The sequence below is a fragment of the Panthera tigris genome, chromosome B2 (assembly GCF_018350195.1).
Source record: "Panthera tigris isolate Pti1 chromosome B2, P.tigris_Pti1_mat1.1, whole genome shotgun sequence".
In the NCBI taxonomy this organism is placed as follows: Eukaryota; Metazoa; Chordata; class Mammalia; order Carnivora; family Felidae; genus Panthera; species Panthera tigris.
In genome coordinates, this window is record NC_056664.1 from 14,043,277 (window position 1) to 14,069,995 (window position 26,719).

The window sequence follows — 26,719 nt, forward strand, 5'->3', positions numbered from 1 at the left end:
TGATGAGGATGATGGTGATGAGGATGATGGTGATGATAGTGATGTTGATGGTGATGGTGATGAGGATGATGGTGATGATGGTGGTGGATGGTGATGATGATGATAGTGATGTTGATGGTGATGGTGATGATGGTGGATGGTGATGATGATGGTGGTGGTGATGATAGTAATGGTGATGGTGATGGTGATGAGGATGAGACAGAATGCGAACGGGTTAGGGGAAGAGAGAGAGGGAGACACAGAATCCGAAGTGGGCTTCAGGCTCTGAGCTGTCAGCACAGAGTCCGATGCGGGGCTCGAACCCACGAGCTGTGAGATCATGACCTGAGCCGAAGTCGGACGCTCAACCGACTGAGCCACCCAGGCGCCCCTAACTCAACTGCCTCTTTAAAAACCCTATTTCCAAATAGAGTCACATTCTAAGGTGCCAGGGATTAAAACTTCAACCTATGAATTTGGGGGGTGGGGTACAATTCGGCTGATAGCACCACAGAAAAGGCTCGTGAAAGTCATTACCAGTTTTCTTAAGAATTGTAGAAATTAAATGCGTACGGGCCATCTTTGTCTTAGCACAGACCTCTCAAAATATGGCGCCTGCTCCCTTCCAATCTGCACCTTCAGCATGAACATTAGCATCGGCAGGAACTGTTGTGAGAAGTGCAAATTCTTGCTTCCCACTCAGACCTATTCAGCTAGAAAGTCTAGCGTGGGTGCAGCAAACCCGTGGGGTGATAGTGCTGTGGGCTCCAGTTGGAGACCTGGCACCCTAGCCACTGGGGAAGGGCAGTTCCAGTGCAGAGCCGGTTCAGCTATAAATTCTGCTCCTGCTAGCCCCAAGTCCTTTTCTAAAGGATGGACTCTCCCGAGACATCAGGGTATGACTGAGGGCCGGATCTGTCAGATAGCAGCATTTAAATCAATGCTCATCTGTCTTGTGGTATCATTCAGCATTCAAGTATCACATACACATTTGAGGATTTATAAAAGAGGTAATTTTCAGTGGAAAGCTTTCTTAGTTGAGGAATGAGATTCTTCACTAATCTGGGCCTCAGGTTTATTATCTCTAAAATAAGAAATCTGGATTCCTTTTCTAGCCCCCGACAGTCTGGGCATCCAGAGGAGTGACTCAGAACAAGTAATATCCCAGTGGTGCCAAGTGCTGAGATTTTTCTGGGATTCCTTGAATGATCAGACCCAACACCCGAAACTGAATCAGGTGGAATGCTTCAGGTGGGTAGTAGTTTCTAGAAATTCTGCAGCCGGGCCCTGTAAATGAGACTGGCCGAAGACAGATTAACAAGAGAACACCGGAAGTTTATTGACATATGCATGCTGCGTGTATATGTGGGAGCACCCAGAGACGAGTAACCCAGAGGGGTGGTTAGAATGTGGGTTTCTATACCATCCTGGGCAAAAACAAAGTTAAGTGGGTGGGAGAATCAAGTTATGGGAATGTGCCCAGGAAAAGTATGGTAAACAAAGGTTGTTTAGTAAGGGTTGTTTGATTATTTATTTTTGAGAGGCAGACCGCTACTGGGGGATGGACAGGGAAAGAGGGAAACATAGAATCCAAAGCAGGCTCCAGGCTCTGAGCTGTCAGCACGAGGGGTGAGATCATGACCCGAGCTGAAGTCAGATGCTCAGCCGTCTGAGCCACCCAGATGCCCCACTTATTTATTTTTTCAAATATTTATTTTTGAGAGAGAGAGAGAGCAGGGGAGGGGCAGAGAGAGCGGGAGACAGAGGATCTGAAGCAGGTTCTGTGCTGACAGCAGAGACCCCAACGTGGGACTCTAACTCACGAACTGTGAGATTACGACGGGAGCCACAGCCAGACACTTAACCCACTGAGCCACCCAGGTGCCCCTTATTGATTGATTGATTGATTTAAAGCAAGCTCTATGCTCAGAGTGGGGCTTGAACTCACAACCGCCTCCCCAAGATCAAGAGTCACACCCTCCACTGAGCCAGACGGGCGCCCCTGTTGTGACGATTTAAATCCTTGCCTTCTTTCACCATTGGTAAGCGTTGTTGAGTCTCCTTTTTCCTTTCCGTAATAAATATAAATGTCTTTTACAAAAGGAAAACTGTGTCCTGTTTGTAATAGCTTTTCCTGAGCTCTTTAACTCAAAATAACCCATATGCCAAGGAGATATGTATTTTGGTACATCGTGGGGCTGGCATATCCTGGTCCCCCCTCAGTGCGTACGCGAGCCACGCTGTGTTCCCCCAGCCCCGACTGAGCGCATGTAATGAGTTCTTGGGAAGCGTGAGGATGGAGGTCAGAATCCCCATATTGTCCCCGAGATCCCAAACTTCCTCAAACCCAGGAAGCAGCCTCACCTTCAGGGTGGCCTCAGACAGAGGGTCTTTTGACCTCCTCACAACCTCACAGGGTAGGGAGGAAGGTTCTGTTCTGCCCATTGTACTGTGCCACGGAATCCTTGGGAAACTGACGTATTTGCCCCAATTTACAAACTGGCCGGCGAAGGGATTAGGAAGAAAACCCACTTGGCTGACGCCAAGGCACTTGGTCCTACCACCCACGTTTTTGGGGACTGGGAATAAGGAGAAAAAAAATACACACCGCAACCAACCCCCTAAAAAAAGAGGGCATGCCCTTGGAGTTTCTGTTCTGAAAGCGGCAGCTTCTCTTTCCTGATACAATCAAATTTATTTTTAAACACGATGAGTTGATGAGTGTCAGGTCAGGATGCAGTGGGTGAGCCGGCAGGACAAGACCTGTTTGGTTCCTGTATTAATTCCTCCTCGTGGCTGTGGAAAATCCAACTGACCAGGTTTCTGGGGAAATGTAGGCGGCTACTGGTGATGCTCACGGAAAGGGCATTGTGGCTTGGCCTTTGTGGAAAAAAATCAATAGGAAGCTAGGGAACCTTGGGGCAAAGCTGGCTCGGCGCGTGAGATTCATAGAAGCAAGATGTTAGCAACCTTACATGCCTGTGTTTGCACGCTGTCATGATGTATTGTCTGTGTATTACTGTTAATTATTTGAAAGTGACCATAACTACTATTAACATGCGACAGTGCCTCATTAGAGTGTGTAATTGTGTCCGTCGCTAATGATATTATTACGTGTCTTTTAACCGAATATGGGACATTAATTCTAGTCCCTCAGCCTCCTCGCTACCAATTTTCCAGGTAGAATCCTAAAGCCCAAGCAGTCTTTTCTTTTCTTCTGTCTGAGTTCGGTTGTGCTTAAACCGTTTTAAGAAAATGGTTGTCTTCAGGGCGCCTGGGTGGCTCAGTCGGTGAAGCGTCAGACGTGATCTGGCGGTTTGTGGGTTCGAGCCCCGCGTCGGGCTCTGTGCTGACAGCTCGGAGCCCGGAGCCTGCTTTGGAGTCTGTGTCTCCCTCTCTCTCTGCCCCTTCTCTGCTCACACTCTGTCTCTCTCTCTCTCAAAAACAAATAAACATTAAAAAAACATTTAAGAAAATAGTTGTCTCTTTTATTAAGGACGTACACACCCCCTCCCTCATAACTCTAAAAAGTCTGTAGCCATTCCTTGGCAGTTTGCTATACTCTTTTACAACTGGCTCCCAAAAGGTTTGCGCTCAGGTCAAACCTAAGCTCTTTTTGATGTACGTATGGCTGTCCCTTCTCTTCTTTTTCCCAGAGCACAGCTATTCTCAGACTAGAAGTGTTACCCTGCTGGCATCTGGTTCCAGGTTTCTTCCAGGGGTGGTGCCCCCGCCCAGGGGGCATTCAGCCATATGTGGGGGATGGTTCTGATGTGTGGTTGTTTACTGTTGTTGTCAAAGTCACAGTGCCAGAGGCTCTACGGGCATTCCCAAGGCCGCACGGGGCCGTCCCATCCCTTAACAAATGGTCTGCCAGGAGCACCTTCATGGAGAAACACTTCTCTGGGCCTCTCTGTCCCTGGTGTGTGACACGTTGTGTCTTTCCGTTCCCCACAGCAGTCTGGCCCTCAGTCTAGAAGTGTTTTCCCAGGAGATCGGAGATTCCTCCTCTGACAGGATGTGTCCTTGCTTCTTGCCGGGCGACCTTGGGCCCTGGGTCTCAGTTTTGTGTCCTAGGACTTGAAATTACAAAGGATCTTCAAAAACCCAACCCACCCTAACCCAACCCTGTGTCCTCGGTCCCGCCAGTGAGGCTGGTAACTAATGACCAGATATCATCACCCTGATTTTATACATAGGGAAGTGGTGAAGTTAATAAAAACAAGGGGCTTAAATACAGAGGACAAACTGAGAGTTGCTGGGGGGTGGCGTGTTTGATGGGGGAGAGGGGCTAAATGGGTGATGGGTGTTAAGGAGGGCGCTTGTTGGGATGAGCACCGGGTGTTGTAGTGATGAATCACTAAATGACTCACTAAATTCTACTCCTAAAACCATTATTATGCCGCATGTTAACTAACTTGGATTTAAATACAATGAAAACAACAGCCACAAAAAACCCTAAGGGGCTTGCTTTCACCCTCCTTCGAGGCCTTCCCTTGCTGGGACCCCTGGGGTGGAGGAGGCCTTGGCGGATTGCATCCAAGGAGGACACCTGACTGCAAGATCCCGCCCGCCACCTGTGACTGACATGGCTTAGTCCAAATGAAGGAACTAAGCCACAGTCAGGCCGTTTCCTGGAACTTGGTGCAGAGGTGTTTCAGTGGGCTGTGGGACCCAGGGTTGTTTGTGGAGGTGCAGGCTGGGGTCGGCATTCTGGGTTAGGGCTCTGATGAGCAGGTGGTGAAGACTTGTTTAGAGAGAAAGCAGGAGAGTCGCGGGTGCCTGGCCCGCTCAGTCGGTAGAACCTGTGACTCTCTCTCTCTTTTTTTCTTAAATTTTTAATATTTATTCATTTTTTGAGACAGAGATAGAGCGCGAATAGCGGAGGGGCAGAGAGAGAGAGAGAAACACAGAATCCGAAGCAGGCTCCGGGCTCTGAGCTGTCAGCGGTGAGCCCGACGCGGGGCTCGAACCCACAAACCATGAGATGGTGACCTGAGCTGAAGTTGGACGTTTAAACCACTGAGCCACCCAGGCGCCCCGAGCATGTGACTCTTGATTTCAGGGTTAGGAGTTCAAGCCCCACACTGGAGGTGGAGATTACTCAAAGAAACAAACAAACAAATAAACTTAAAAAAAAAAAAAAAAAGAATACAGGAGAGCAGAATGAAAAGAGACAGAACTAGAAAGAAAGAGCGGCTGAGAAAACACGGTTCTACTTTCCAGTTCCCAGACTAGGTCCCTGGGAGGCCTCGTGGTACCTTAGCCGAATCCTGTGAACGGCTGTGATTCGCTGTGACTTTTCACGGTACCCTCTCCGCCTTTCTTGGGAGCCAACTTTGAAGAACCTTAGTTTGTGGCCTCATCTCGGCCGATCGGAGACCCTGCTCATAAAGGGAATGGGTTTTTATAAGATGCCGAGGTTTTACTTTCAAAAAGTGTTGCCTTGTGTTCCTGAGGACATTTCTAGGAGGCCCTGTTTATGGACAAGGGCAGCCCGACACTCTTACTCCCCATTGATGGTCTTGCCAGCCATCACGGGAGGACCTTGAAACACCTGGTCTCCGTTAATGCGACTTTCACTTAAGACTGGTTGCCGGCGTTGGGGCAGGGGGTGCACGCCTGCTCAGGAAGGCAGTATCCGATCCTCACTGGGGACGGTCTGATTTATGTTTTCCCTTCCTCTTTCCTGTTGTGCTTCCTCGAGGTCGGCTTCTCTCTTCATAGCGGCCGTTGCTGCCAGCCTGAGCTGGGGCCGTCTTCTGTCACCAAAGGGAAGCACAAAGACAGATGCGTAAATCTTCCGTGGTATCCAGTGTCTGTAGTCTTCTCTTGGCCTCCTCTCCCTCCTGCGTGCCGTGTTATTTAATCTCTTAAAGTAATTAGTAGTTTAGGTAGGACAGGAGGTGAGCGTGTGCAGGTGGGGGCTTTCCAGATCTTTCTCTCTGCCGTCCTTTCTTTGATGTTCTTGTCTACAGGCAGAACGAGAGAGCAGGGGCGCCTGGATGGCTCAGGCGGTGAAGCATCCGACTTCGGCTCAGGTCATGATCTCATGGTCTGTGAGTTGGAGCCCCCGCGTCGGGCTCTGCGCTGGCAGCTCGGAGCCTGGAGCCCGCTTCGGATTCTGTGTCTCCCTCTCTCTCTGCCCCTCGCCTGCTCACACTCTGTCTCTCTCTCTCTCAAAAATAAATAAACATAAAAAAAAAAATTAAAAACGAAAGACACAACAGTTTAAGAGAACAATTGTGCTTGGGGGAACATAAAAGTTTTGAATTCTCGTGGCGGTCAGTTACAGTCTCCCCTCTATGCTTCGATTTTCCAAGGTCACAACTGAGGAGGTCTGCGTGTGGCATCCGTTGACAAGCCTGTGGGTCCCTGGAGTCTTTGGGGGTGATCCCGAGTAACACTGCATTGCACCGAGAATGGCAAAGCTGTTGACTTTCTCTGTTCCCCAGCTGGGTAAGTTCCTAAACCTTGTTTCGTGACGTCACTGGGGTGCTCCTTCTCTGAAGGGCTGATGGAAACTAATCTAACTCCCAGCAAGGTCACAGACAGCCGAGGCGCTACTTTACGATGGGTCTGTACTTTCAAGGACTACCCAGGGTTTCCTGCCTTGGCCTCCTCCTGGCGAAACCGGCCCCTCTTGGTCCACTGGGCCCCTCTGTTCTGGATTGTTCGACTCTATATACCATCGCTGCACTGAGTTGTGTGCAGAGCTTAGACCTTCCTCGGGATTCTTCAAAACAACAGCAATGATGTTCTTGAATAATCTGCCGGTGAGACAAGGAGACAAAACATATACTCCACAGCCAACAACTTGAAATTCCCATGAAATATTCTGTTTCTCCAAAGATACTTTCTTCTTCTTCTTCTTCTTCTTCTTCTTCTTCTTCTTCTTCTTTTTTTAAGATTAAAAAACATTTTGTAAGTAATCTCTATACCCAACATGGGGTTTGAACTCACAGCCTTGAGATCAAGGGTCCCATGCTCCACCCACTGAGCCAGCCAGGTGTCCCTCTCCAAAGCCTCTTTGACAACCTTGGCTGCTTTTCCCACCCTGTCACCCTGATTTTCCTGTACTTTTCAAATTCTTGCCATTCTTATCACATAGAGCAATTCAGTTGTGACCAAACTTGGGGTCAAGGTTAGGGACCTAAACTCATCCAAATGGTCACAAAATAAACATCTAAGGTGGTCAGGACCCAGCCTCCTTAGAAGGCAGATCAGTATTATCACTTATTGCTTGGGATTTTGTCTCTCAACCCATGGGGTTGATCAAAGGATTTCTTCCTGGTAAATCTAGGACTGTCCCTGAACGGAAGTCTCAGTCCAGCTGCTAAAGGAGGCAAGTGTTCCTCTGTCTCATTACACCAGAAGCCGGAGAGCAAAACTAGTCATTAGAACATTGCTCAGCATTCAGGGGATGACAGTGGAAATTGTTGGATGGCTCTGAGGGAGATTTCCGTCTAAGTGAGGGGCAGGCTTGGCTCTCTCTGTGCCGTGCTGGAGCGTGTCAACGTAATGATGGTGTGGCTGTGGCCAAGTTCACGGATGGCTAAGCCCTAACCACTTCTTCCTTCTCCGCTCCCCTTCTGGGCTCCATTCAGTCCTTCCCCTCTTGACTTGGTCTGTCATGAGAACACACTGTGTAACGTCAATACTTTCCCAAGAGTCCTCTTCTGAATTTTATTTTTCTTTATTTGTATGCTTTTTTAATTTCACCTTAAAAAAACGTTTTATGTATTTATGTTTGAGAGAGAGAGTCTGAGCAAGGGAGGGGCAGAGAGAGAGAGAGAGAATTCCAAGCAGGCTCTGTGCTCTCTGCATAGAGCCTGACACAGGGCTCAATCCCATGAACCATGAGATCATGACCTGAGCTGAAATCAAGAGTCAGGTGCTTAACCAACTGAGCCACCCAGGTGCCCCTTCTTCTGAATTTTATTGATTTCATTATTTATTGTGATTGATTTCTTCTCGATGGTGTAGAGAGAGACCCCCTCATTCCATGAGTTCTTTTTTATTTTTTTTAGAGAGAGAGAAAGGGTGAAAATGGGGGAGGGGCAGGGAAGGAGAGAGAATCCCAAGCAGACTCCACACAGTCAGAATGGAGCCCGATATGGGGCTCAAACCCATGAACCATGAGACCATGACCTGGGACAGTCAGAGGCTCAGCCGACTGAGCTACCCAGATGCCCCTCATTCTGGCTTGCCATGTCGCTCTTGCGATGCACTCCTTCAGAGAGTGTTCTCGGCGATCTCCAACCTGCCCACGGACTCCCTATGGCTGTTAGAACTGAAGAAACGTTAACACCACCGATCCAACTTTTACTGAGGTTGGGACCTAGGCTCAGAAGAGCAAAACCACGTGTCCAAGTTCACCCAGGTCGTGTTGAGGCCAGGACTGCATTTTGGCTCTTCGGATGTCTAGTTCCTGTGTTTCCACCCCATCTCCCCGCTACCTATCAGCATGATTTGTGGTTGTTCTTTTGTCCGGTGTCTCTACAATTAGACCCTAAGCTGCCAGAAAACAGGAACTGCGTTTCCTCAATGATTTAGTTAGGTTCCCAGCGGGCACCCCGTCTATGTCGTTTATGCATTTCAACAGATATTTCTAGAGAACTCATTATATTAAAGTGCTATATTTTATATATGCTTGAGTATGATAATATATACACATACAAATATAATGATAAATATATTCTATATATGCTGTCTATAATTTATACATTAATTATTGGTTCTGGGGGCATAGAAGATGAAGGATATACTTTAGGTTCTCTTAAGAAGCTTACTATCCATGAAAACTGCTATAAGAGAAGAGCAGAGAGAGTATACATAAATACAAGGGAAGGAGAGGTAAATTTCGTTCGGGGGCTCTGGAAGCTTTGTGGAGAAGATAGGATTGGGGCTGAGCCTCCTAGAAGAATTTCACCAGAGTCTTAGGAGAGGAAAGGCTTGTGAGTGGCAACTTGAGGAAACACCTAGAGTCAGGAGGGCCAAGGAGTGTGATGCATAAGGGTCCATAGGCTACTGTGGCTGGTGTCTGTGAGATGCAGACAGGAGGTGTGAGGTTGCCGCGGAAGGAGGGGTAGAGGGCTTTGGGCACTTCTGGAACGCTGCAGCAATGAACCCCTCTGTGTCTGTCCGAGCTTGAACCTGGCTGCAAACAGACACTCTATGAAGAGTTATGTTTACAAAATAAATTCATGAGAAGTATGATGTGGGTCCACAGACTACAGGAATCATGGTACCCAGGGGCACTACGTTGCTTAAGAGCGCGGACTTTGGAGCCAGAGTGGCGAGGTTTAAATCCCAGCTTTGCCGGTTATAAGCTGTGCCATCTGGGAAAAGTCTTTCAACCTCTCTGGGCCCCCATTTCCTTAACTGTGAAATGTGGATGACAATGGTGTCTACCTCATAGGCTTGTTAATGATGATTAAATTGAGTTAGTACATGCAAAGCACAATTTAGAGCAGTGCCTGTATCACAGTAAGCACTGTATTTCTTAATTATTTGTATTATTATAATATTACTGGCTTTGTATACTCTCAAACTGGAGGAAAGCCTGTCTTCTGAAAAATGCCTCCTACTACGTGCCCTCCTGTTTAAAATTCTTCCATTAGGCTTTCTTTAAAAATTCGAGGGCCTTTATTAAAACACGTACGTAATTAGGAAGCCAAGAGTTGGACATCAGCCATTAACTCCTCAGCAAGAATTCTGTTCCCTAATAGAGCCCAGAGGAAATGGGCTCTATAAAGACAAGTCAGGAGAATTAATAATAATATAGTTAAATAAGTCACTTATCTGGAGGGAGAGGGACTTACAGAAAATACAACTGCCCAGGCTCTAGCAAGTGTTTCATAATTTTTTTTTTAAATTTTTATTTATTTTGAAAGAGTGAGACAGAATGTGAGTGGGGGGAGGGGCAAAGAGAGAGGGAGAGACAGAATCCAAAGAAGGCTCCAGGCTCCGAGCTGTCAGCAGAAAGCCGGATGTGGGGCTTCAACCCACGAACTGCAAGATCATGACCTGAGCTGAAGTCGGATGCTTAATTGACCGAGCCGCACAGGTGCCCTAACTTTTTTTTTTTTTTTTTTAAAGTAATCTCTATGCCCAGCATGGGGCTTGAACTCACAACCCCAAGATTGAGAGTTGCATACTCTGGAGTGCCTGGGTGGCTTAGTCCCTGGCATCTGACTCTTGATTTCAGCTCAGGTCATGGTCTTAGGGTCTTGGGATCAAGCCCCATGTCAGATTCCCCTCTGGGTGAGGAGCCTGCTTAGGATTCTCTTTCTCTCCCTCTGCCCCTCTACTGTGAGCTCTCGCTCTCTTTGTCTCTCTCTCTCTCAAAAACAAAAACAAAAACAAAGCAAAAAAAACAAAACAAGAAGAGTCATATGCTCTATCCACAGAGCCAGCCAGGTGCCCCTCACCAACTTTATACTCTGGGATGGCACTTAAGGGGTTCCATAAACGTTTATAACATTTAAAAATAGCCTAAGCTATTAAAAAATACCTGCTGTAAAACTATGCACACAATGCCAAATATCAGAAAATTGAAGATTACCAAGATGTTACGATTTGCTATGAAATGGATGCATTTTTGTGTAGAATTTGTAACACAGCTTCTTCTGCATCCTCTGCTTAGTTGAAGAATATCTGGAGACTATAAGATGAACGGCCAAGTAATTGCAAATGGTATCTGTTTTATTTTTATTTATTTTTTTAGTGTTTATTCATTTTTGAGAGACAGAGAGAGAGAGAGAGACAGCACATGAACAGGGGGAGGGGCAGAGAGGGAGGGAGACACAGAATCCGAAGCAGGCTCCAAGCTCTGAGCCATCAGCCCAGAGCCTGATGTGGGGCTCGAACCCACGAACTGTGAGATCGTGACCTGCGCTGATGTTGGATGCTTAACCGACTGAGCCACCCAGGCACCCCTCATGGTGTCTGTCTTTTTTTTTTTTTTTTTTAATATATATATTTTTAATGTTTATTTATTTTTGAGACAGAGCATGAACGGGGGAGGGTCAGAGAGAGAGGGAGACACAGAATCCGAAGCAGGCTCCAGGCTCTGAGCTGTCAGCACAGAGCCCGACATGGGGCTCCAACTCACGGACTGCGAGATCATGACCTGAGCCAAAGTCGGACGCTTAACTGAACCACCCAGGTGCCCCATGGTGTCTCTCTTTAATCAGATTTTTGTCAACCAAAATTTTCTTGGCATTTTGCACTAACATGAAATACAGAAATAAAGCGGATGATAAGGTTGATAGATTTACCACAGTTTTCCTTAGGTCCCCATTTAAACATTTTACGTGTACCCAAGCACCGTTGTTCTTACTGATTTTATTCCAGGTAAATATCATTAATTTGAGTTTATAAGACATGTCTATTAATAAAATGCCACTTTGATCAGTGTTAAAATTCTCTGTATGATGATTTCATATGAAAAATGGGCTCCCTACTAAAAAAGTTTAAAACCCATCGGTTGGGAAAGTGGCTTTGAACTTGGAGATGGGATAAATGAGTGAAGGAAAATATGGGTGATGCAGCCTGAACAACTGATTGGAAGAAGTGACACAGTGCTGTCCTCAAGGCCGCAGACGAAAACGTTGACTCACAGCAGGTTAGAGAACACAGAAGCAGGTTAGAACAGCTGGCATCGTGTGATTTGTTCCGTATCTCTGAAATTAACTGGTTTTTGTTATTTCCAAACAATTTTAGAAAGACCGTGACATGTAGCATATGTTGTAATTTTACTGGGGCACAAAATTTTAAAATAATCCTGTGTCAGTGCATTAATCAGAAAAATCATAAAATATTTTAAGATAACAATTGAGGCATGAACTTGACTCATGCTTGTAACCAGGCTGGGGGTTAGGGGAGATATGGGTGGCAAGAAGTAGTCCTAAGAAGGGTGCCCAGCAGGTCAGGCACCCTGCTTTCATTGGCCTCTCCATCCAGCTGGCTCTCTACTAGTCTTGTCTACACTTGAACTCTTTTGTCCTGTGATAGAAACTCGATTTCTTAAAAAAATTTTTTTTAATGTTTATTTATATTTGAGAGAAAGAAAGAGAGAGAGAGAGAGAGAGAGAGAGAGAGCACGCGTGTTCAACCATGAACTGTGAGATCATGACCTGAGCCGAAGTTGGATGCTCAACTGACTGAGCCGTCCAGCCTCCTTTTTTTTTTTTTTTTAAGTTTATTTATTTATTTTGAGAGAGACAGAGACAGTGTGAGTGGGGGAGGGGAAGAGAGAAATGGACAGAGAGAGAATCCCAAGCAGGTTCTGTGCCATCAGCATGGAGCCCGACATGGGACTCGAACCCATGAAACGGTGAGATCATGATCTGAGCCAAGACCAAGAGTTGGTTGCTTAACTGAATGAGCCCCCCAGGCGCCCCAGAAACTCAATTTCTTTGTGAACAATGGCCTTGAGCTCCTTGGAGAAATGGCTGATTCTAGGGCCGGGGCAGAAAATATGCAAGATGAATTAGGAGCATCTCATAGTACCAGTAAGTAAAGACGTGCAAAACCAAAGCAAACATGGAAACCTAAGCCCTACCACAACATACAGAGCATGTCAAAGGGACACAGGAACCAGCTGAAAGAGCTCCATGGCCAAAGTTGCAACAGTTTGAGTCACAACATAAATAAAGTAGTATTGGATCATAATCCAAAATATAAAATAAATGCCCATGAGTCCATATGGATATAAATAAATGACTAAATAAATCAATGAACAGGGGAGAAGGGACACGTCTCCTGTGAAGAAAATTCCAAATAATTCTTGTAAATATTCTGCTCTCCAAGAGCAGTTGTTTTATGTAACTCATAACTTCCTTACATGGCTGGACATAGTGACTTCTTTCCAAAGAACACAGTAAAGAGGAAACAAAGACTAACTTTAAAGTGAAGAAACTTGACAATTACCACCTTCCCTTGGTGATCAAGGTTAACACATTTAGTGATAAGTCCTGTCGAGAGTACGTACCATGACATGATATGACGAAAATGGCACTTCACCTCTGACACCTTCTTCTTCAGAACTCATAATTTGAGTCTAATCTGGAGAAAAACAGATTTTAATGAAAGGATGTCTTGCAAAATACCTGACCAGTCTTCTTCAAAACTATCAAGGTCATCAAAAACAAGGTAAGTCTGAGAAATTGTCACAACCAAGAGAAGCCTAAGGAGATGTGGAAACAAAATGTGATATGGTTCCCTCGATGGGAATCCTATAACAGAATAAGGGCATTTGGTGAAAAGTAAGGAAATCTGGGGGGGAAGGACTTTTGTTAATAAGAATGTATCGATCTTGGTTCATTAATTGTAACAAATGGACCACACTAATGCAAGATGTTAATAACAGGGGAGACTGTGTGTGGGGTGGGGGTGGGGGTTTTATGAAACTCCTTGTACCATTTGTTCAATTTTTCTATAAATCTAAAAGGTAAAGTCTATTAGTTTTTTTTTTAAAGCCTCTAGAAAGAAATGTTAATGCTACTGAGGAATGAAGAGGTCAAAGGGATTTGGTTCTTAAGCAGACGGTAGGAGTTTCATGGAGAGTTATATCTGGGGATTCATGAAGATCTGGGAATATATCCCATTGGAATATCAAGCGTTTACTGTTTTCAGTAAAAGTTTGTCAACTTTGACTTTAGTGAATAGGTACTACTATCTTTCATCACAGGCAGTACCTTTTTCTGCCCACGTCCTTTCCTTGATTTGTCATGTCATGGAGAAAAAAACTGTTCCTCTAGCCTCTTAGTTTCTCGATTTGGGGACCTGCAAATTAAATTGACAAAAGACAGAACAATAAGCACAAACACAGATCTTTATTCACATACCTAAGTGGGCCCTCACAGAAGAATGGGATTCAAGATGGCGGTTACAATTTGGGGCTTAGGTACCATGTTAATAGGAGAAAGGTACTAATGCGAAAACAAATGACTATTAGGAAAGATAAAAGGGCCCTTAAGAGAAGAGATCAGAGATAGGATCGTGATGTCTGTTTAGGCAGTTCCTTATCCCAGTAACAGGCTTCTCGTCTCCAGTGATAGGAGTCCATTTTTGCTGCTTGCAAAACTCCCGAGGAGGGGATTTATGATAGTTGAATTCTTCTGGGAGGCTCTGCTTTTAGGCAGATAAGGGGATTTAGGGGGAAAAAGGGGGGGAAGGAAAGAAAGAAAGAAAGAAAGAAAGGAACAGAAAGCCCAAACTCTTCTTCCCAGTGCTATATTCGAGATCCCTTCAGTAGAAGGCAGGCTTCCCAAATGCCACCACACTAAGGGAAACACCATTTAGAACTTTGGCAATGTCTCCAGAGGGAATGGCAAGGTTGGAATGGATGGAGAACTGGACATTTCGTTTAAGGCACGTCTTTCAGCACAGTGCTTGATTAAAGATTGGCTAAGGATCATGACCCCACAGTCCAGGGTTGGTGAAAAACACCAGGTATTGGTTTCGAGGGGTGCAACAGTTTAGGGCTTTACACGGTCAGTTAATGGGCTTTTCAGGAAGTTTCTGACTAGACGTTCTGGAATAATGAAGTTCAATCTATGGAGACGTTGGAATAGTAGAGTCGTGTTATTGTACCCGGCGGTTGCTGGGTGTGTGGGGGCAGTTTTTTATTCCTCAGCGTCCAAAGCCGTGTGCAGGGGTAGATGTTTTGGTTCTCAGATTTCACTGCAAGATTGGAAAAAAAAAAAAAAAAAAGGTCCATATATTGTAACAAAAGTAGGATTCACGCTCACCATTCTGCTTGCCGGTTTCCCTTTTAACTCAATGACCGACCAAGGCTGCCTTTCCAAAGTCCTCCATTCAGACCTATGTCATTTCTTTTAATGGCAGAATCCTTGTATGACTTTAAAACCCAATGGCTTTGTGGCCTATGGCTCTGTCTTCTGATCACTTACTGGGGGCCTTGGGGCAGATTCTTAGGCCATTATCTTCTGCTCTCTTATCTTTATTTTTGAGCAAAACAAATAATACTCCTCCAGACAGTTTTCCCCAAGGGGAAGAAAGTCCAATTTATCCATATCTTCTAGATCTTAGACTTGTGCGGCCTTGGCTTCGGCAAGAGCTGACCCCTTGCTGCCTGGGCCCCTCCAAGCTAGCTGGGTCCCTTCCGTGGGTTTGGGAACACTGGTCGAGGACACTAGAAGACTCTGAAACTCAGAAGCTGGAGGTCATTTGGCCAATGCCACACAGGCAACTCTCTAGTTTAAAAGTAAACTGGGTGGCTGAAAGCTTTGAAGACATTCTGTCTCCCAACGGGTGATTAAATCAACTCTATCCTGACTGCCACCCAAGGCAGTTTGTGAGCAATACTTTTTATTTCATTTTTATTTAATATACATAATATGACATAATCTACACATATGGCTGTTCTCCGGTCCCCCTGATGCGTGTTTTAGCCAGCCTGGGTGTCTTTTTTGTTTGTTTGTTTCCCCATCCTGCTGAAGGGGCCAGGATATGCCGCCAGAACTTTCCAGAAAGTTTGGGGCAGAGCTTTTTGATCCAGCCACCAGGCCCCATTGCCTTCCCTAAATTGCCTCAGAACACCAAGCCCTCCCCCATCTTGCCTTTCCAACCCCCAACACTGCTCTCCCCTTCTCTTAGCCCTTGGCAACCTTAAACCTTTCTCCCGCCCACACCCCCCCACTTTTTTTTTTTTTTTTTTTTTTTAAACAGGGACGCAATCTCTCTCTCTCCTAAGCAGGCTTTGCAGGGCCTGTAGGAGCAGCTGACAAAGAGAACAAGCAATTTCTTAGCCTTTCAGCTCGACACTGCCTCTGTTTTTTGTGAGTGGCCAGTGCACCTGTTGTGATAAGCAATACCCCCTTCACAAGCAATTTCAAAAGAAGGCAAGCGTTACACCCTACTCCCGCCCCTTTCTTTTAAGGGGATGTTAATAATTTTAAGAAGGAGTTGGGGGGGGGCGGAGAGAGACAAATTCTCCGGATGGGTTCTTTAGGCTGTGCTGATGTGGAGGCGAATAAAGGGGAGACAGAGCTGACCTCACCGGCTTCCCGAGCGCTGCACCCGCCTAGACTGGGGCTCACAGACTGGGTGGAAGTTGGCTCCATTTGGGGTGGGGGGGGGGCTCTCCTCTCCTTGCTCTCTGTGGGCTGTTTTGGTTTATTTGTTCTGTGGTTCTCTAAGCTTCTTTGTTTGACCCTGGCTGGTAAGGAGGCTGGAGGCTTGGTGAAAAGAACCTTCTCCCAGCAAAACGAATCTTGGCATAAGCAGATTATAGGGCTTCCGCTTTGCCGAGCCGGGTGGGAGGGCGCGCATGTGGCCTCTTCCGTTTATTTATTTATTTTTCTTTTTTAAAGTCTATTAAAGTCATGCCGGCCAAGGTGTTGGCCTGACGGGCTGAGATTCTGCGTTTAGCCCTGGACCAGTGGTCCACGGGGCTGCCTGGTTGTGTGTGTTTCTGCCAGGAACGGATAGCATCACCTCTCGGGGGGAGGACGGCGTCCCAACATTCTGGCCGTTGAGTTCAAGGGGAGCCATTTGCTTCTGTCACCTCCATCCTCCGCGGCTTGTGTTGAGCTAAGGTTGTGGGTCCCGGAAGCCTCTGTGGGCCTGGAGTTATTGCCTAGAAGGTGCTGTCTTCTCGTCTTCGGGGCCTTGGGGAGGGCCTGGCCTTCCTGGTACCAGCTGCCCTGTGCTGTTACTGCCTCTGTTGGGGGAGAAAAACTTTCTCTCTACCCTGTTGTGTTTAGCATTTGGAGGTCTGTAAGTTAACCTGACAAAGGCAGATCAGCAAGAGGAAAGAAGCCGGGTTTAAGGTCAGGAGTAAGCGTGGGAATTCGCAGAGATGTGACTCAAGGAGGGGTTGGCATTTGGGGCTTACAGGTCACCTTGGCAGAGGATAGAGAAGGGCTGAGAGGCGCTTCTGGAAGAAATGACTTCTTGGAAGGGGGCAGGGAGGAAGGTGACTTACGGAAAATCGAATGACTTTTTGGAAAGATAAATGAGCCCCCAGGGGAATAGATGGCAGGTGTGATAGTTGGTGACAACTGTCTGTCTGGTTCTCATCTGCAAGCAGAGAAGATTCCAGAGGCTCCAGGTTGGGGATTAATGACAATTGAGTTCTTTTGGGAGGCCCTGCTTTTAGGCAGATAAGGGATTTCAGGAACGCAGATGGCTTTGGCTCAAAGCGCTTTTTATGACACGGGCTTATTCGCTGCCCTTTCACCTGTGTCTTTCACCGAGACCTACAGCTTAGGAGGTCTTGGGGGACAGCAGGCAGCCCCAAACCCAGCCCCTGACCCCCGGCAGGCCTGCCAAAAAGATGTGGTGAACAGACACTGATATCTGGGTAGTAGCACTTTTTTATTTTATTTTATTTTATTTTATTTTATTTTATTTTATTTTATTTCATTTCATTTCATTTCATTTCATTTCATTTCATTTCATTTTGTTTTAAAGTTTATTTATGTACTTTGAGACAAAGAGAGAGCGAGAGCATGTGTGCGAGCAGAGAAGGGGCAGAGAGAGAGAGAGGGAGAGAGAGAATCCCATGCAGACTCTGAAATGTCAGCACAGAGCCCAACGCAGGGCTTGATCTGCCAACCCTGAGATCGTGACCTGAGCGGAAATCAAGAGTTGGCCACTTAACTGACTGAGCCACCCTGGTGCCCCATAGTGGTAGCATTTAAGTACAAGTGGTCCTAACCAGTGTGTGTGCGTCAGTTATAAAAAGGCTTCAGCTGAGCTCTGTAGAGGGGGTGATGGGGTTTTGAAGAAGGTGAAGGGTTGAGAGATGGGTTGAGTCTCCATGTATGGGTCCTGAGTTGTGTGGGTTGAAGATGGGGCGTGTGGGAGGTTGTGTGTCTGTTCACTATGTTAGCAATTTATCTGAGGTGCACCTTACTTTTTTTTCTTTTTAATATTTGTTTATTTTCGAGAGAGAGAGTGAGAATGAGCAGGGGAGGAGCAGAGAGAGAGGGGGAGAGAGAGAGAATCCCAAGCAAGCTCTGGGCTGTCAGCACAGAGCCCGATGCGGGGCTCCAACTCACGAGATCGTGTCCTGAGCCAAAATCAAGAGTCGGAAGCGTGACCGACTGAGCCACCCGGGCGCCCCTGAGGCACACCTGACTTTGTGATGCTAGATGTGTTTCCTCTAACCTGACGTTCCTTGGCCCAGCACTCTATGGGCCAACCAGAGGGTGACAGAACGTTTTCCTCGCCCGGTATCGGGCCCCAGGGAATTGCCCAGTGTCGAAGCCCTCGAGGGTGCTCGGTTTCTGTGGACGGTTACCTCTGGGAGGTCCTTCCCCACCTGCTGTTGGTTCTTGCCCTGCCCGTTTGTCCACATTCTGCTAGCTTTTCCTTACGGTTCAGTCTGCTGACCTGCCTGCTAATGTCAACTCCTTGACAACGCCTGCTTTCAGGTACTTTGAAAAATGGGGTTTCTAACGGGGGTTTTGGTCATCCTGCCCAAACTGACGGATAGTCAGCTGATGTAGTATCGAAGAATTGACAGCTGCGAGAGTTGGAGATCATCCTGAAGGGAGATTTCTGGGGGGTTAAAAGTGACTTAATACTTATTTTAAAGACTAACTGTCATCACGTCTAAAGAGTCGTTGCATTTCATAAGAAAACGAAACTCTACAGTGGTTATTGTGGGTGATGGTGTACCCTCCTCGGAGCGTCTGGGGGTAGATTGTCTTTCCTCCGAGGACATTTTAGGGTCTTTCTGTCTGGGACAGCACTGGGGAACTAGGTGTTTCCTGAAGACTGGGAAATGGTGGCAGGCCGTCCTCTCACATGTGGCACTCGATAAAATATCAGATTGCAGACTTGAGAAAGCATTGCTTTTCGGTTCTGACCTAGGCCCACGGGTTAAGTCAAAAAGTCTCTGGCTCTTTTAGTTTTTATTTTTATTAAAACATTTTTTTTAATGTTTATTTATTTTTGAGAAAGAGAGAGAGAGTGCAAGCAGGGGAGGAGTAGAGAGAGGGAGACACAGAATCCGAAGCAGGCTCCAGGCTCCGAGCTGTCAGCACAGAGCCCGACGTGGGGCTCGAACTCATGAACCGTGAAATCATGACCTGAGCTAAGTCGCTAAGTCGGATGCTTAACCGACTGAGCCACCCAGGTGCCCCTATTTTTTTTTTTTTTTTTTTTTTAGATTTTTAATTTTTAATTTTATTTTTTGGAGAAAAAGAGGGAGAGAGGATGAGAGGGGGAGGGGCAAAAAGAGAAGGAGAGAGAGAATCCCAAGCAGGCTTCACGCTCAGCATGGAGCCTGATGCTGGGCTCGATCCCACGACTCTGGGATCATGACCTGAGCCAAAATCAAGAATCAGATGCTTAACCGACTGAGCCACTCAAGCACCCCTCTCCATTTGGTTCAGGAATGTCTTGAATCCTTGTCTCCCACCAATTCTTCTTTTTCTCAGGTTTCTTCCTCTTTCTGGTCACAATCCTTGTCATTTTTCTTGGTAAACAAAGAGGGAGCCAGCCCCAGGCTCCCAACCCTCAGGATCCTGCTGGAATCCACAACGCTGCAGTCTCTATATTTATTTTCATGGTTCCCTTCCGTTTACAGCACGTGATACTGGTTGGCAATTTGCTGTGTCAAAATTTTTATTTAACGTCATATTTAAGATAACACGTGAATGGGAAAACAGCGGCTTAGATCGTTTCTATTCTTTTCTCATTGTATCTTCTTGTCTCTTAACTCCTGTTGTTTGAGGGGATGATTTTTCACTGCCGCCAGCTCGATTTCACGGGAGTTTCTCTTCCACCACCAGTTTTGGCTGCTGGAAGGTTTCCTGTCTGAAGGAGGATGAATTATTACTTTATGAAAAAGTCCCTTTTTTTTTCTTAAAAAAGTGTTTAAAATTTATTTATTTTGAGAGAGAAAGATGGAGGATCCCAAGAAGGCTCCGAGCTGTCAGCGCAGAGCCCGGGGCGGGGCTCGAACTCACGAACTGTGAGATCATGACCTGAGCTGAAATCAAGAGTCGGACACTTAAGCAACTGAGCCATGCAGGTGCCCCTGCTTTTCTACCTTTTGCAGCCGGCGCCCATTCTGTCTGTAGCTTGCTGTGGAATGCTGGGCTGGGAGGCAGGGACAGGATATGTCGGCGGGGACCAGCATGCTTGCTCTCCTGCGAACGTTTGTAACCTCTGTTTTGCACCCCCCCTCCCCTTGGCCTTGATCACTTTCTACTCTGTGCATAATGTGCTGGCCTCCTGGCTTACCTTTATTCTGGATAGCCAGGCCTTACAGGTTTGGGCCCGGCTTACTCATCCCTGCGTCTTACACAGGGACTGGGCCATCTTTAGCGCGTGGAGGTCCCCGATAGCGGAGGCAAACTGCTCGGTGTGGCGTTTCAGCAACCGGCAGATTAATTTGGTCAATACCGGCAACCCCGGCAGTTAGCGACAGGTGGAGGTTTTGACAGTTTGTCCCCACAGCCTCATCACCGGGTTGGAAGCCAGGTCTCAGATCAAAGGTTTATTAGCAATTCCCACAGGGGGGGTGAATTGGTGCTCTCGGTGGTCAGGCGCACGGATGAGCGTCTGATATCATAGTTTCCCTCCGAAGTGACACAATGGCCTCTTTTTGGGTCAGGTGAATGTCCCCCCGCAGTGATTAGAGGGACACAAGCCAAAGCAGAGTAGAAGACCCACCATGCTACTTCTAAAATATTAAGATTGGGACTTACCGGATTCTTTTTTTTACTTTTTTTACTTTTTTAAGGTTATTTAATTATTTTGAGAGAGAGAGTGAGCTGGGGAGGGGCAGAGAGAGGGGGGGGGGGAGAGAGAGAGAGAACCCCAAGCAGGCTCCACACTGTCAGCACAGAAGGCTTACCAGATTCTTGCACCTTATTCATGCAAAGTGGTGGAAACTGAGCCATTTTTCTCTCGACCGGTACGTCATACAATGAACACTTCACCAGAACAAAGACGCAGTTTAATCTTCCGTGCTAATAACAAATCCCCTGGTGTGCATTTTCATCAGGTTTTTTTTTTTTTTTTTTTGATGCATTTTTGTAGCATCTTTGGTGGGTTCTTGATTGGGGAATGTCAGATGGTAACTGACTACCCCTAGGCTACACCACCCACCCACACACACACACATACACACACGCACACACACGCACACACCCCACACTGTTAACATGCCGTATTCTGGAGTAAATCACCACACAGGCCATGGGATATTTTTGGAACTGGAGAGCACTGTCCGCAGAGGCAGACGTCTGGGTTTCGGCCACGGCTCCGCCTCTCTGAACGCTGGCCGGAGTAGAAGTGATGTCTTCACGGTGGCTTGGTGGCCCCACCGTATTTCCATGCGTCAGCCCGGCAAGTCACAAATAGGCCCTTCTCATTCATTTCCCGGATTGGCTCCTTATCACAAACACGGGGATAGTAAGATCACCGAAATCACGAGTTTTCTTCTCCGCTTGCGGAACTCAGGAGAAAACACGGGTGAAATTGCCTCGTCAGCTGTAGAAAGCCGTACAGGTGGCAGGACTTTTGTCGTGACTCGACCACGGAGGCCCGGGTAGGAGCGAAGAGGCAACTGCCTCTTTCCTGGCAAGTAGGACTAAATCACCTGGGTCTGTTAAAGGAACAAATGCAAGTCCCGCCCTTCCCTCGGTGGTGCCGAGCCGGGTCCGAGAAAGTGACGGGAACCTTTTCGGTTCAAATGAAGATCTCTGTTCTGCTCTGCGCTGATGTGTCGTCCCGAGGTTCCTTCGTAGCCGGTGTCAGGAAGCATAAAACCAAGCGTTATTAATGCCTGCGTTGAAGATATGGATGGTTGGTTGTTTTGTCAAGAGTAAGGTCATACTTTGTTGTCAGCTTTCCCCTGAAATTTGCACCCATCTCCTTTGGCTTAACTCCTATCAGCGGGCCATCTATCCTCCTTCTGTTCCTATTTCCGCCTGCAACGTTTGACTTAAGAAAACACGCACTTGCCTGTCAACTAGGGACTTGCTCTCCTGTGGAATCAGATTCTCAGAGAAAGCAAAAGAGGGGAGCAGAGGGACGGGGGATGGAAGATGTTGGGTCTCTTTTAGGCCAGGGCTGATCTTCTTGGCTGGCGAAGGCTTTTTTTCTCACCTTTTGGCAAAATCCGAATGGTCCCATGAAGATACATGTAGCCCTTCTCTCTCTCTGCTCCATCGGCCAGGACTCTGTGCCATGTGGTGAACGGCAGGCAGGTTTTAAGTTCCAAACAGCAGAGAACAGGCTAAGTATTGGAACAGGATCATATGTCTCCTGTGTTTATTTTCAAAAATATCCCCCGTTTTATTGCTGAGTGTTGAGTTGCAGCTGGGCCGAGAGAGAGGCTTGGGCGGCGGCAGAAAGAATACTCCACCTCTGAGGTTACGCATGACACCCAGGGCGGGTTTTCCGAGGAGGAGACTGGGGAATCTCTTTTATGAGGAATCTTCTGGAGCGAAATAGCCGGGCTGTGTTATTTTTGGAAACGCCGAGTTAGCCCCGTGTAGGGGACTCTCGACATTCCTTCCACTTCTTCGAGCGGGTGATTTTCGGGGCTGTTGCTTGGGTTCAAGTTCATAAATAAAGGGGAGCGTGCCTCCGCGTCGCGCGGGCTTTCTGGCAACGGGCAGAGCTGGGAAGGGCTGAGGTGGTTGCAGATTAAGGGCAAATAGAACTCATCTACAGTGCAAACAAGCTGTGTTTACTCAGCCTCTTTCCACGCTTGCTCTTGGCTTACCAGTGGGCAGCCGCAGCTGGGCTAGGGAAGTGAGACGGTGCTGGAGGGCCTCTTAAATTCTCGTCCCCGTCGCCGAGAGTGACACACAATCTCTTCCAGGAAACGACGTGAGCCCACGACCGCTGGCCAGGGGAAGCTTTCTGTTCCGGTCAGGAGGGCCCGCGCTGTGGTTAGAACGGCCCGGCTGCAGCAGCCTTGCGGCGAGCTTTGCATGCTGCTGGGCAAGGTGCGTGGGTGGATGGGTGGCCTGTCCCTTGTGGGGAGACTTCAGGGCCTTGGGAGCTGAGTCCAGTTTCTCAGGGGCTTGGGGATCCTCTGAAAATGCCCGCCATGTCACCGGAGGAAGTGCTTCCTGAGAGGTGGCTGGTCCTGGGGGGTGATTGTAGAGCAGGGGTGGGCAGGGGTGAGGGGGGCAGAAGCTACAGCTTTGACCTGCCTCAGATCACTACCCTGTTCTCTACTCATACAGCTCTATTTTCAGGGTCGTTTGCTTAGCTACCCAGCGGAGGCTCTGGGTCCCCCAGCGACACTTGGTGCCATGCATGGTCTCTCAAAGTGGGCAGTGCTGTTGACATTCGGGCAGGGTGCTTCTCTGCGGTGGGGGCTGTCCTGGTTGGTCCCTACTCCCAACATGCCAGCAGTACCCCCACGCCACCATGACAAACAAAAACGTCCCCAGATGTTGCCAAATGTCTCCTGACGGGGCAAAAATGCCCCCAGTTGAGAAGCACTTCATTTACGGAGAATAAGAAACACTCCCCCACCGCCCATCCCTCCACCTCAACCTCCAAATTGATATGTAACTATTTAGGAAGAGAGCAGGTAGGAAGCCTGATAATGTTTTTAATAGTTGAATACAGGGTTCCCTTATTAGCTAGAGGCTCACGACGCGGTCATTGTTTCCGGACGTCCACACTGTTGAATAAACCACAACTTCATAGGGTTCAACCTAATCCTGGACCCTGAAACTGGATTTGCATACAACTCGATCGCAAGGAGCTGAGGACAGGGTCATGACCTATAGTGTTTGCAAGGGGCGGAGTTATTTGAGGGTGGATGGGTGGGAGGGAGGGGAAAGAGAGCTGGAGAACGGAGCCAGAAACATCCAAGAGTCCCCGAGAGGAGGATGGGCTGGGAATCGTTTTACACGTCCTGGCTGTGGGAAGGGAAGATTCCCGCTGGGGTCCCTTAATGGCCGGATCATCCCGAAACCGAGGGAAGGAGGGGATGGGGGCTCCTGAGATACAAGGGTCTTGGAGGAAGAGCGGGCTTGTCCTTTGCTTTCATTTTTTGTAAAGAGCCATCATGGCACCGCCAAGGTAAGTTCTTCAAAACACGGGCTCTTGAGCCTTTTTCTTTCTCACCTGTTCCTTCATCCCTGCCTCTATCATGCCTTGATATGCCCATTTTTTGAAGTTTATTTGTTTATTTTCAGAGAGAGAGAGAGAGAGAGAGAACAAGTCAGGGAATGGCAGAGAGAGAGAGAGAGAGAGAGAGAGAGAGAGAGAGAATCCCAAGCAGACTCTGCACTGCCAGCGTGGAGCCTGATGTGGGGCTTGAACTCCCGAACCGTGAGATCACGACCTGTGCGGAAACCGAGAGTCGGCTGCTTAACTGACGGAGCCACACAAGCGCCCCTCGATGTGCCCTTTTGAAGACCGGTACACTGAAAGCTGTTTATCCATCTCATTATAGAATTGTTTGCCGTTTGATCAGGGAGAAGTCTGGCCCGGGGCAGGAGGGGTGCTAGGTCAGTGGGAACCTGGGAGGCTGGGGCAGGTGAGGGACGGGCCTTGGTGACAACCTGAGGACCGTGGCGGCTCAGACAGAGCAAATCCCTGGATGGAAATCCTACGGATTCACAGGATGAGAGGGGGCCTCAGATACGCGGATCCCCCTAGCTCCATTTCACAGGCGAAGCAACTGAGGTCCAGAACGACCTTCCACATTGCCCACGTCACACGGTGAGTTCCGACACTGGGGACCTAGTCCCTTCGGGCCGAACGGTGCCCTTTTCTCGGAATTAGCCCGGCACGATCCGGAGGGAGCTAAGGTTGCAAAGTTCCGTGGTCTCGGGGCCACGAGGGTTTGCTTCCACGTGGAGGAAAGAGCTGAGTATTAATTCTTGTGCTTTCACTTTCTTTTAATAGCTCTAGTTCCGAGCAGTATATGTAGTGGGCACTTGATACGTGCTTGTCCACCCCCGGCGTGGGCGAGTGACTCTGCTTGAGGGCGGCCTCCCCCCCGCCCCGGGAGCTCATCAGGAGGGCTGGCTCCGGGTGCCAGCCAGGCGATGCCGACTCATGATAGCCTCTCATCCGATGGCAGTCCCTGGCTCAGGCCCAGCAAAAATCCCCATCCGTTTGTGCAGCTTTTAAGTGGGAGGGAGGAAGCAAAATAAAGAAGAAAGCGACCCAGGGCGGTTCCTCCTGACTCCCGCGAGTGGTTCCCTCGCACCCACTCGGTATTTGGGTCAGATTTACTTGGCCCCTTTTCAGGAAGCCGTGCGCATACACCTCCCCGGAGGCGGATTTCTCGGGAAGGGAAGGAGAGCGAAACCGTCAGGGCCCTTCACTTGCATGGCCGCTTTCGGGGACCCCGTACTTAATTTGTATTTGTAATTTTGGATATGCTTTGCATTGTACGAATTGTATGGCTTCAGGTCTTGCAAAAGGCGGACCCACTTGCATTCTGCGATAAGAAACTACAGCCCTTGGTGGCCCAGTATCCTCTCATGTTTTCCCCAAAGCCTGGCTGGCAAAGGCACACGGCAAAGAAGGGCCGATGGGTGGTTAAAGGGGGTGCAGAAAAACGGCCACCAAAAAGGAGGAGGTCTGCATGGGATCTCCCCTCCTCCAGCCCGTTTAAACAGGTGTCAGCCCCACGGATGAAGGCAGCGAGGGTCCCCTTTAATTTGGCTTCTTTTCTTCCTTCTCTCGGTGGTGGCCTCTGGGGACATGGGAGAGAAACAGTTGAGTGGGGCCCCCAGGAGGAGCGAAGCCCAGGGAGAGCTCCCAGGCTGTGCGGGGGCTTTCCCGGGCCGTGGGAACACATCAGGCACGCAGACTCCCCGGGAGAGGCCAACTGAGGCAGGCTCGAAGTGACTGGGATATTGTTACCCGCGTCACCGGGCGGAGATCCGACGTTGCCTCATCGCTGGTTTAGGCGCACGCACGGGCTGCGGGTTCCGACGTCTTGCTGGGGGAACGACGGTCACACCGGGATTGCTTGGGAGCAATTTGGATCGTGTTGCCCTCCCTTCCCCACGCTCCCCGTCCTCGCTGCTCTGTGTGTGTAACTCGAGTGCCGGCTGCTGGCCTGCTCACAAGGGGAGGAAGCTGTCCCTCCACCCCCCCTTTGTCGTGGCGTTAAGTGGACACTCTATTCTGTGCTTCCTGCCTTGCAAGTACTGACCGGGGTCACTTGCAGGGCTGTTAAACAGCCGCCGGGCCTCACCCTGGCGGCACACAAGGCCATTCCGGGCCCATCCATCAGTTTGTGTTGACAACTGTTTTGGGACCTGACTGGGTGAAAGATGGGAAGTGAGTGTAGGCGTGGCCCCTCACTCACCCGAACCCCAAACCTAATTTGTCCAGAGGCCCCGTGTCCCCCGTCGCAGGGAGTGACAGAACCCGCCCGGAGAGGCTCAGGCACCCCCATGTTGTCATCTGCCTGGTGGCCATGGCTACTTTTCTTCTTTTTCACTCACTCATTCAATATTAATTGATCGCCTGCTTAAGAAGACACAAAAGGCTGTTTCGTCAACTTCTTTCTTTCAATAGCTAACATTTGGTGCTGATGGATGTCCAAAAGATTGCTTGGCTCTGGAGAAAAGAAGTTTTTTTTTTTTTTTGGTGTTATTTCACCCTTCGGGGGTGGCTAAAATCCAGCTCAAGGGTTTGGCTTTTTCAAGAGATGATGCCATCTATTTCTAGTTTTATAAACGGAGAATCTGCCTTCAGTTGGCCACTCTGTTCTTGAGAAACCCATGTGGAAAACCCACACCTCTAGTTTCCT

At 48.2% G+C, this 26,719-nt stretch overlaps 1 long non-coding RNA gene across 1 annotated transcript in view; it reads left to right on the forward strand.

The window, feature by feature from the left end:
- Positions 1 to 1,099: 1,099 nt before the first annotated feature.
- The window catches only part of LOC122238554, a 74,113-nt gene continuing 48,493 nt past the window's right edge, over positions 1,100 to 26,719 (forward strand). Inside the window, exons 1-2 of the long non-coding RNA XR_006217481.1 lie at positions 1,100 to 1,230; positions 6,303 to 6,438. This is a non-coding gene — a long non-coding RNA (uncharacterized LOC122238554). The remainder of the gene's footprint in view (positions 1,231 to 6,302; positions 6,439 to 26,719) is intronic.